The sequence below is a fragment of the Poecilia reticulata genome, linkage group LG4 (genome assembly GCF_000633615.1).
Source record: "Poecilia reticulata strain Guanapo linkage group LG4, Guppy_female_1.0+MT, whole genome shotgun sequence".
NCBI classification, from domain to species: Eukaryota; Metazoa; Chordata; class Actinopteri; order Cyprinodontiformes; family Poeciliidae; genus Poecilia; species Poecilia reticulata.
The window spans coordinates 22,035,565-22,045,360 of NC_024334.1; the positions used below are offsets into that span (position 1 = coordinate 22,035,565).

The following is a 9,796-nucleotide window of genomic DNA, read 5'->3' on the forward strand; positions in this document are numbered from 1 at the left end:
GCAAGCCTTTCCTTTGGGAATTTAAGCTCACAAGACGGGGAAAACACTGGCCATCTGTGGCCTCTCAAGCACTATGTGTTTACCACCTCATCAGAGTCTGACAGCTACAGCCTGTACACGGCGATGCTTACATTGTCAGTATGCTTAAGTAATGCATCCCTATGCGTGTGATGCTTAAACCCGACTGAGTTTATGTTAACATGATAGAAAAGGGAATAAGACGGACAAAACAGACAACTCGGTGTCCGGCGCCGAAGCGGCCAGAGGGAGCTTTGTGTTTTCCCAAGTATTATCTCAGCCAGGAAAACACGGAGATAATGGCAAAATAAACAGCTTCGGCATATTTGCTTCTCCTCGGGCGTGCTGTGGAAGGTGACTGATAGAGACAGACACGGTTCCATTCTGATCCACTGACAGGCCGGCTGACATTAACAAAAGAGCCAAGACAAAGAGAACGCACTGAGAGGAGAGGCGGCTGAACAGAAATCCACCTCAACTCCACGTCCGATTGCTACAAAATACACTCGGCTGTCATTAATTCAGCAGACAAAACTGTTACCAGATGTCATTATTTATTAAAAGTATTTAATAGGGAAAATGCTACCTTTGAATAATGCATTCGGTGGGAAGAGGGGTGCAGAGCTGGGGGCCTGGGGGGCGGATGGGAGGTGGGTGATTGATGAATATTAACGAGCAGCGTCTGAAGGGATTGTGGTAAGCTACCTTTTTTTTTTTTTTTTTTCTGCCTCTGCGTCTCCTGGGCTTTGTGTGCTCAGCCGCTGACCAACGATGGCCCAGCTGCGCTGCTCATTTGCTTGGCCCTATACGTGCAGTAGCTGGCTCAAAGTGCCAAGCCAGGCTATTTTACTCTCAGTCAAAGCGAACCAAGAAGCAGCCCACTCCTGCTTGGCCCCATCTGCTCAGTGGCACCGGGTTGGAGGACGTGTGGCTGACACTCAAGCTGAGTGACGTGCCCCAGCGAGGACAGGTACGAACTTCATCGAGGTTAACGAAGCAACTACCTGGAGAAACTAAGTCTTGCATCCCGCTTAGCTTCTCCAATGCAACATGGCAGTCGAAATGGCGACGTACCCTCATTTAAACTGCACCTACGTAGCTTTGGCAGACAACTCAAAGCACGTAGTGTCACGATTGTTTATAGAATCCGCATTGAATAGGATGCACGTAGGCTGCTGTGTGGGCTTTCACTGCTTAATTGGATCAGGGTTATCCAAGTCTGAGAATTACCTCTTCTTTGCAGGAGTCTTTTGGCTTTCCCCCTCTGCTCTGCCACCTTGGACTAAAACCGTATATTCATTTTTGTCCACACTAAAACCTGCACTCTGCAAGATTGCTACGAAAAACACACAAGGAAAAAAAAAATCACACTTTGATGATATTAAAAGCAATAAACTGCCAGTTCAGAGTAGAATCAATGCATCAGCAGAGTAAGACAGCTTTACACCAAGACTACTTCTGCATCGTTTGCCTGATGTAACTCTGAAAACGCAGCCTGGACTGAAGGTGGTGATCTCCATAAACAACCTCTCTTGCTTTCCTCTGCAGGGCGCTTAGCTTGCCGGTAGGGAGAGGAGCTTGTTCCGGGTTCCCAGTTTTTGCTGGACCTGTTTCAGATCCAAATGGTGTTCTTTGACCCGGTTAGGTCATCAAATACTGTGCTCTGAGGAACCTGATGTTCTTCGTTCTCTCTACGACTGAGGGCTTCACATTCAGGCCCTGATTTCTGAGACTTTGTTACTGTGCCCGCTTTGAGCTTCTTGTGGACTCCTCTCTGTACATTGCACAATGAGTCACACATTTTTCTGCTATAAAAGTACAGGAAATATATTCAGCTATTAGCACCACAGGACCCCAGCTGACTCATAGCACCACAGCTCTAAAAATTGAATTCCGGGCTGGACTTGACCGGTTTTTCACCAGGTGAACTGCCAAAAATGAAACCGATTGACCTTTCTGGTACTCTGCATTTGCATGGCTGCACTCAGCCTTTTTTTTTTTTTTTTTTGTCACGCTAAGTCAGCTTTTAGTTTAAGTGTAGTACAGGTTTTATGTTAGAATATTAATGTCTTCCATTACCAAAATAATAGCAAAACTTAAAACTTTTTTTCTTGGATGAAATTCAAGGGCTAAATTAAAATTTTACTGAAGGTTGTAAAAGAGAACGTGGTTTCAGACTCTGTTGGTTCTTTTCCTGTTTGCCGCGTCCCACTAATATTGTGCGCAAAATTTTAGCAAACAATCCAGAAGTCTAAATGACAGAGTAGCCATCCAGGGTTGTTGAAGTCCTTCTCACAAGATGCATTTCTAGAAGACAGTAATGAAGAATATAATACACCAGATGTCTGCAAAGGTCTGAGCTGCATATGGCCATTTGAAGGGACAGCAAAATTTACATTCCAAATTGTGGTGTAGTGAAAGTAAAGCAGGCTGGAGAATGTGCATGTGCCATTAGTCAGCAAATCATTGACCCTTTCATGCATTTTCATTTTGGGTGTGCATGTTTTGGGGTTTTGAATTTATAAAAGTCTTATGAGATTCCCAAGGTAGGTTTAAAAAAAAAAAAAAAAAGGGATAACACAAATTGATTTGGATGACTTCAGCAACCAGAATTGAGCCAAACAGATCGTCTTTTTCTGGAACCGATTTGCTCCTCTCACCCCTTTTGTCCCCTCCGTTTCCACGCCAGACTGGCTTTGTTTGGTTTTAAGCATAGCAGAAGGTTCATTGTTGGGATATTAACGTCTTACATTAGCAAAAAAATTGCTGTAAAAATTCACAGTTTACCAAATTTGCTTGGACGCAACTCAAGAGCACAGTTGAATCAGTGCCAAACCCCGCCACCCCCATCTTCAGCTACAAGTGTCTGCACTAAGCCAAGTAAAGCAAGCCAGAAAAGACACGTTATTGAAATATGTGACAAATGCAACCCCATGCAAGGAGCAGATAATGCCGTCAAACTGGCCCCGGGCTCTTTCCGTTTCCCTTTTTTCCTCCCCTCCTTCCATCGCTCGTGAGATGTAATGACAGCATTTCAGCGCCGCTTTTGGCCTTGACCACACTTGGAGCGGAGCCACAAAGAGGCAGCGAGCCTCTCTCAGAAGAAATATTGTTCATCCACTGCGATGCCTCATCGCACACGAAATGTGAAAATAGGAGCAGCGAACTGGCAAAGACATGAGAAGAGAACACCTCTTTTGAGAACAATGACGATACTGCTGAACCATGCCGCAAGAGTGATACGAGGGGGCTGCAAAAAAAGACTAAGATCTTGAGAGAACGGAGGGGACAAGGAGGGAAAATACAAAAGATGATCTGCATGGTATGCATGGAAGCACAAGAAGAGGGTAGTCTTAAATGGCAGCAGGGGGACTTAAACATCGTTCTGTGTGGAACCACTTCCCTATTCATGCGCCAGAAGCGAAGGATGCCCAAACGAATTAGAAACTAGCAGCAGCTGGCACATATCACATACACAAAGATCCACACACGGCTGCTCAATTAAAAACAGTTTGGCTTGTTTGTAGGTTCTGACTTGGCTTTCAGAAGCGGCCGGCCCACTTAAACACGAGCACACAACAATCCGAGGCAAAATATACCTGTAGGAGGAGGTCGGCGTGGATAATGGGTGGTAATGACAAGGAGCACTAGATCAGCTTTTGAGAAGGACACCTTGCCTCAAACTCCTACAAAAGGCAGCCTAGATGATTGTGCACCCATGCGTGAACAAATACCTGAGACATGCCGTGAGCACAAGGCAGACAGACCGAAAAAGAGGCACGAGAAAGGAAGCGGGAGTAGGAAGTGTTTCACAAACTGCTTGGTTGGATCTCTGCTTAATTTCCCATGGGGTCATAAGAAGCTCTCCTCTATCCCTCTATCCCCCCCTCACCCCCTCCACCATCCAAAATCTGAAATACTGCCATACACTCGTTAAAATTAAAACAAAAGGGGAGAGAGGGGAGGGGGGAATGAAGCCACACAGTTTCCCTTTTCACCCTCGGTAACCAACAACACCTTTCACTAGGAGATATCCAAGTAGGAACCGAGCTGCAGAACATAACTGTGGCTCGGACCTCCTGTTCTTTGGTGGTTTTTGCAGGTGCTTACTCCTAGAAGACCAAGTTTCCTCCAGCAGAAAGTATTCGCAGACTTTTTTTGGTTGATTGTTACTGCCACCCAAGATACTGTTTCAGGTTTTTCTTCCCCCTTTGTTTTGCTGTCACCTCTGACTGTGGCATCTTTACACAGGACTACCCATCAACTTTAGTCTCATGCAAAACATATCTGAAGCCTTTCGAGATATCAGAAAGTGGGATTTACAACCAAACGTGGTCTGTGTACAGTTGATGTCTTTTTAAGCTTTAAGCATGCGAAGACAAAAATAAATGGGGTGGGGGGGGGGGGGGTGACTTTCAACATACCTCTGCAATTAACAGATGCTGCATACCAAGACACTTTTTGTCATAAAGCAAAGCTGTTGAAAAGGTTAGCAGCATGTAACTGTCTTAGATATTACAGTCACGCAATTACTGGAAAATGCTAATAAAAATCAAAAGTGCGCTTGTTTAGTGTGGGTGCTCCCGAAAGTGGACTCAGCTTCACAGCTCCGTGTTTTCCAAGCTTATCCCTAATTGATCTACAGCCCTTCTTACTTTGCATATGCTACAGGCTCAGTCAGCACCTAAAATGACTTTACTTCCCGTCATGACAAATCCGAAGCAGATAAAACAACTTGCGCTCACCTTTGAAGAATCCGGCTCCGTCCACAGGAATGCAGAGTGATGCTGAGGCTTTCCAACAGGAGCGTCGCCTTGATAAGAGTGCAGGTGGTAGCGCCACAGAGAGTGAACCTGCTAAACCATCCAACGGACGCCGTAGAAAATAATAATAATAATATATATATATTTTTAATTATATATCAAAGCCTTTGGGTCCGGCTCGGTCGGGTCCAAAGTGCCGCTTCTAGGTGTCACGTCGGCAAACGGAACGACAGAAAAGCTTGTTGTTTTTTGTGAGTGAAAATGCACCTGGAGCTCCAGCCGAGTCCTCTGGAGAGGAGGAGCCGCGACGAGAGGATGAGCGTCAGCCGGAGTGGTGCTCACCTCTCCAGCAGCTGAGCGCTACTGAACAAAAGAGAGCTCCGAGGGCTCTCTGTTCAAATAGCAGAGAGGGGCGGCGGGGAGGGGGGAGGAGGCGGAAGACGAGGGGGCCCAGCGTGAGAAAGACGGTGGGTGTAGATAATGGGCGGGGGGCGGGGGGGATGTCTATGGATGGCACAAAGACCAGAAGTTTCTACAAAACACTATGAAAAGAGACTCGAAAACATTTTTTAATATGTATATATGTACCTTACAAGTTTTTCTTTTCCTTTAGAGACCACTGTACCATCAAAAGCTTACTTTTTAAGCATTTAATGAAATAAAAATAGTTTATCCTTCTGAGGTGGATGGAAAATATTCCATTTTCTGTTTGGTTTTTATGGTTTTTACGTTCAAGGTTGTCTTTCTGGAAGGTGAACCGTCACTCAAGCCTCAAGCCTTTTTAAGTCTTTATCAAGTTTGCTTCTAGTAACGCCTTGCTTGAGCTCTACTCCTCTTCCCATGGATCCTGACCAGACGCCAGGTCCCTGCTAAAGAGAAGAACCCTTGCAGCGTGATGCTGTCACCGCAGTGTTTCAAAGTGGTCATAGTCTGTTCATGTCGACTAACTTTTCGTTTTCTGCCACACAGAACTTTTCATGGAGGCCAACATGCACAATGCAGATACTTTTGCAAAGCTCTGTGTCCATAAACACCATAATATCATTTATAGTGATTAAATGTTGACATGTTGAATTTTGGTGCCTATTGACAAATAATTTGGCTTCTTTGTGAATGGCACTTCACTGAGTCCTTAAAATTATTTAGAAAATGATAAGGTGCAGTTATGATTTTGATATCCTCAAGCAAAGGTGCTCCACACAGTTCCATCCATCCATCCATTTTCTTTCACCCTTGTCCCTCAGTGGGGTCGGGAGGGTTGCTGGTGCCCATCTCCAGCTAACGTTCCGGGCGAGAAGCGGGGTCACCCTGGACAGGTTGCCAGTCTGTCGCAGGGCAACACAGAGACACACAGGACACACAACCATGCACATACACATTCACACCTAGGGGCAATTTAGACAGACCAATTAACCTGACAGTCATGTTTTTGGATTGTGGGAGGAAACCGGAGTACCCGGAGAAAACCCACGCATGCACAGGGAGAACATGCAAACTCCATGCAGAAAGACCCCAGGCCGGGAATTGAACCCAGAACCTTCTTGCTGCAAGGCAACAGCTCTACCAACTGCGTCACTGTGCAGCCCACACAGTTCCATTTGGTCTATAATAATGACCATAGGGATTAAATTATGTTTTCTGGCTGCGCAGCAATGATCTCAACATAAGATTTTACTTGTAATATCCAATTTAAGGCTATCAAATTAGATTTACATAGAAAATATCCTAGAATTTTGCTTTAAGATTGAACTGGCAAACAATCGGGTTTGGTTTCAAATGCCTTTTTTGCATAATAGAAGTTATTATTAAGTCTAGGGTACATGTGGAGAAAAAAAAAATATATAGGGTCAGACTAATTTAAAATGGCTTGCAAAAGAGTTGTTTGTATACATTCATAGCAAAGACAGATCCAGCACTTTAGGAGTCACTATGTGAGGGCTAATAATTCCCTGAGGACCTCCATGGCCGTGAGAGGAAGATTAAGGCTTTGTTCACATAGTTCAAGCATGGCTGGGATTGTTTGTATTATTGTTTTTCTTGGTATGAAATATTTATTTTACAGAGCGCATTATTACTATGTGCAGCAAAATGATCCAAAAGGCATTTTGCAGGTGAACCTTTATAGTTTAAAAGCTACATGTCGCCACTAGTCCTTAGACTACAGGAGCTGTCCACGGTTCTGAAGACATGAGAAAATGTCAGAAGTTAAAAGAAATGCTTTGATGCCTTTTATTTTTTTTCTTCAGAATTTTCTTAATTCAACAAAAAAGAGCAAAATTTAACTGACTGTTGGCGTCGAGTCAAATAAGAAACAATCCAGCTGAAGGTTAAAAGTCATGCAATTAAAAACAAAACAAAAAGAAAAAAGGCATAGAAATTTCTGTTTTTATAATCACGTAAATTTTTTTATTGTTTAAATCACATGACATCCCAGAATTTTGTCATTACTGTCATTAATTCTGGGCTTTTGACGATGTTTGAACTATTCTTTCTTCTAGACCGTAACGATGACCCATCACACAGCACCACGCCATGCAGGACATGATCATACAAGAACCAGGGTGGAGGAAACAGAAGAATAGAGAAGTGAGACAGAGAAACAAAGGGGCTGTAATATTGTGGAGATGTAATCGGTGAAATGACGACCAGGTGAGTAAAATCAAAATGCAGAGCAGCTGGGGCAGAACCTGAGTGAAAACACAGCAGCACAGCTATTTAACCAAAGCTAAGGTCTGAAACCAATATACTACACCAAATGTCCAGAAACACAAAGCAAGAAAGAATGAAGAACTCAACACACAAATGATCAAAATGCAAACATAAGTGAGAACCAAAACACAAACAGCTGAGAATTAGGACAGTTTAAATTAGCTTTACTAAATATGAAGACTAGTCAAACATTCAGCCATGATTATTTATGTTGCTTTTTAATGAGAAAAAAAAAGATTAATGAGGATGTATATGCAGATTTTAGTAGGTGTGCATAATTTTGGCCCTTTTTCATTGGAAATAATCCAGAATTAAATCAAAAAGTGTTTGCTTTTATCAATGTATTGTGTGCTCTTGTGAGTTAATGTGAACTTCAGAGTGCACTTTGGAATAACTCGGGTGATAGAAGTGCAGCTCCTGTCATTATTTCAGTATTTCTTTACGTATGGTGAATGAACCAAAAACCTGGCATACAACAATGGAAACATGAAAATAAATGTTTGGCTCAAATCTTCAAAATGAAAAAAAGAAACTGCTTAAAAGAACCAACGGGCTGTGTTAAAGTGAAGCGAGAAATACTGCAGAGGTCTTTCGAAATACTTTGCCTTGGCCTCGTCTCATCCATGTCATTATGTAAATACTATGCTGACAAAGTATAACTTTAACTCATGAGAAACTGTCAGCAGTTTTATTGACCTTAGCTCATTTGGCCGTCTATTGGTGCTCTGTAGATGAAGAGCGGATTGTAGAAGTCCTGGCCAGGAAAACACCTAAAGGGTCAAATAACGGCGACAGCAGGACTCGGGGTCATGTAGCTAATTCCTTAGCTTTGTAAGACAAACTTAAAAAGCAAATCCGGGGACATAAGGGCTGAAATTGATTTCCTTCCTTTTTTACCACATTCAAAACTCATGGAAAGTTGCATTTTGCTTTGTCTGTGGTTAAATCAAAGCGTTCACAGAGCATAAAAGATAATATTAGTTGCAGCTTGTGGTGTTTTAATAACATGAAATAGTCACTCAGTGCCTGACTGTGAGAGATAGGCTTAGAGCTTATCCCTCTTAGATGATAAAAGGCCTTTTTTAGAACAACAAAGTCATTTTCATAGTTCAAATCAGAGAACTATGATGCCTGCTTATAAACCTCAAACGGTTTATCGTAGAAAGCCGCACACTTGGTTCATGAGCTCTGTGCTGTGCATCAGAGTGAGTTTACTCCCCGTATAATGAGCTTTAAGAATCACTTTAACTTTCTAAAGTCAACCAATCACATACTGAGAGCAAACACGTAAACACAGTGAAATATATTTGTTGTTGTTCTTTATTTATTTCAAACTGGACAATGCACAACACATAATATTTTCCCTGAGTTAACATAAAGGCTAGGGAAATATTGATGTCTAAAAGTCTTGAAGATGTATCACTAAGATTTTTATTTATTTATTTTTTACAAATGACTGATGATACAAGTGGAGCACAGAGAGGACTAATTAAGTTCTCTACCATTTACTTTGCCTAGTAAAAGGTAAAAGTTGTTTTTCACATCAGCACAACCTCAAAACTTTAATACATCATATTGGGATTTGATTTAATAGACCATCACCAGCATGTTATCAGGGAGGTGCAAGAAAAACTTCTTTAAAAAATCTGAAAAATGTACCATTCATATATATTCAGTGTTTCTCAGTCAATATTTTGTAGTACAAGCTTTTGCCACAATTACATCTTATGGAATCACTCCTTGTAGCCTTTTCCTGCTAATCCTCAACTGTGAGACTCGACTCCCCTCGACTCTAACCAACTTGGGTGGTTTTCCATAACAATCGAGTGAGAGGTCCAGTGGGTGGAGTCATTATATTATGAGCAGCCCCAGAGTCCGAAAAGTAGTGGGGCACGATTTGTATGCTATGCAAACACAGTTCTACAGTGAAGTACATGAAAGCTGCGTTGGACAGTCGGTTCTGTCTGTGACTTTTTATCTGATTCAAAAAAAGAAAAAAAGAGTGAGAAATGACTGTGGGCAGAAACACGAGAGTCACTCTTGTGATGCAACCAGCGGCTCCTCAAAAGTACTTAATGTCTCCTGTGGATACAAAAAAATGGATACTTGACGCAAAATATCAACATTGCTTTTGGAGCACATGTCTGTGCAAAGCAAGGAAGTACACTTCTGACCAAACACACAGCACGCTGCACTAATAGTTCAACCCACGCCTGGTGTCGAGAAGGGGAGGCGAATGTCTTCCTGCGAACATTGAGTAAGTCAATAAGAGCCACTTTCGACATTTTGGGTGAAGTATGAGAGAA

The 9,796-nt window shown here is 42.5% G+C and overlaps 1 protein-coding gene across 1 annotated transcript in view; it reads right to left on the bottom strand.

Moving 5' to 3' along the window:
• Positions 1–5,151, bottom strand: part of ncanb (neurocan b) — a 157,754-nt gene extending 152,603 nt beyond the window's left edge. Inside the window, exon 1 of the mRNA XM_008407242.2 lies at positions 4,764–5,151. The gene's annotated coding sequence lies outside the window, so the exon portion shown is untranslated. The remainder of the gene's footprint in view (positions 1–4,763) is intronic.
• Between the last annotated feature and the right edge of the window lie 4,645 nt (positions 5,152–9,796).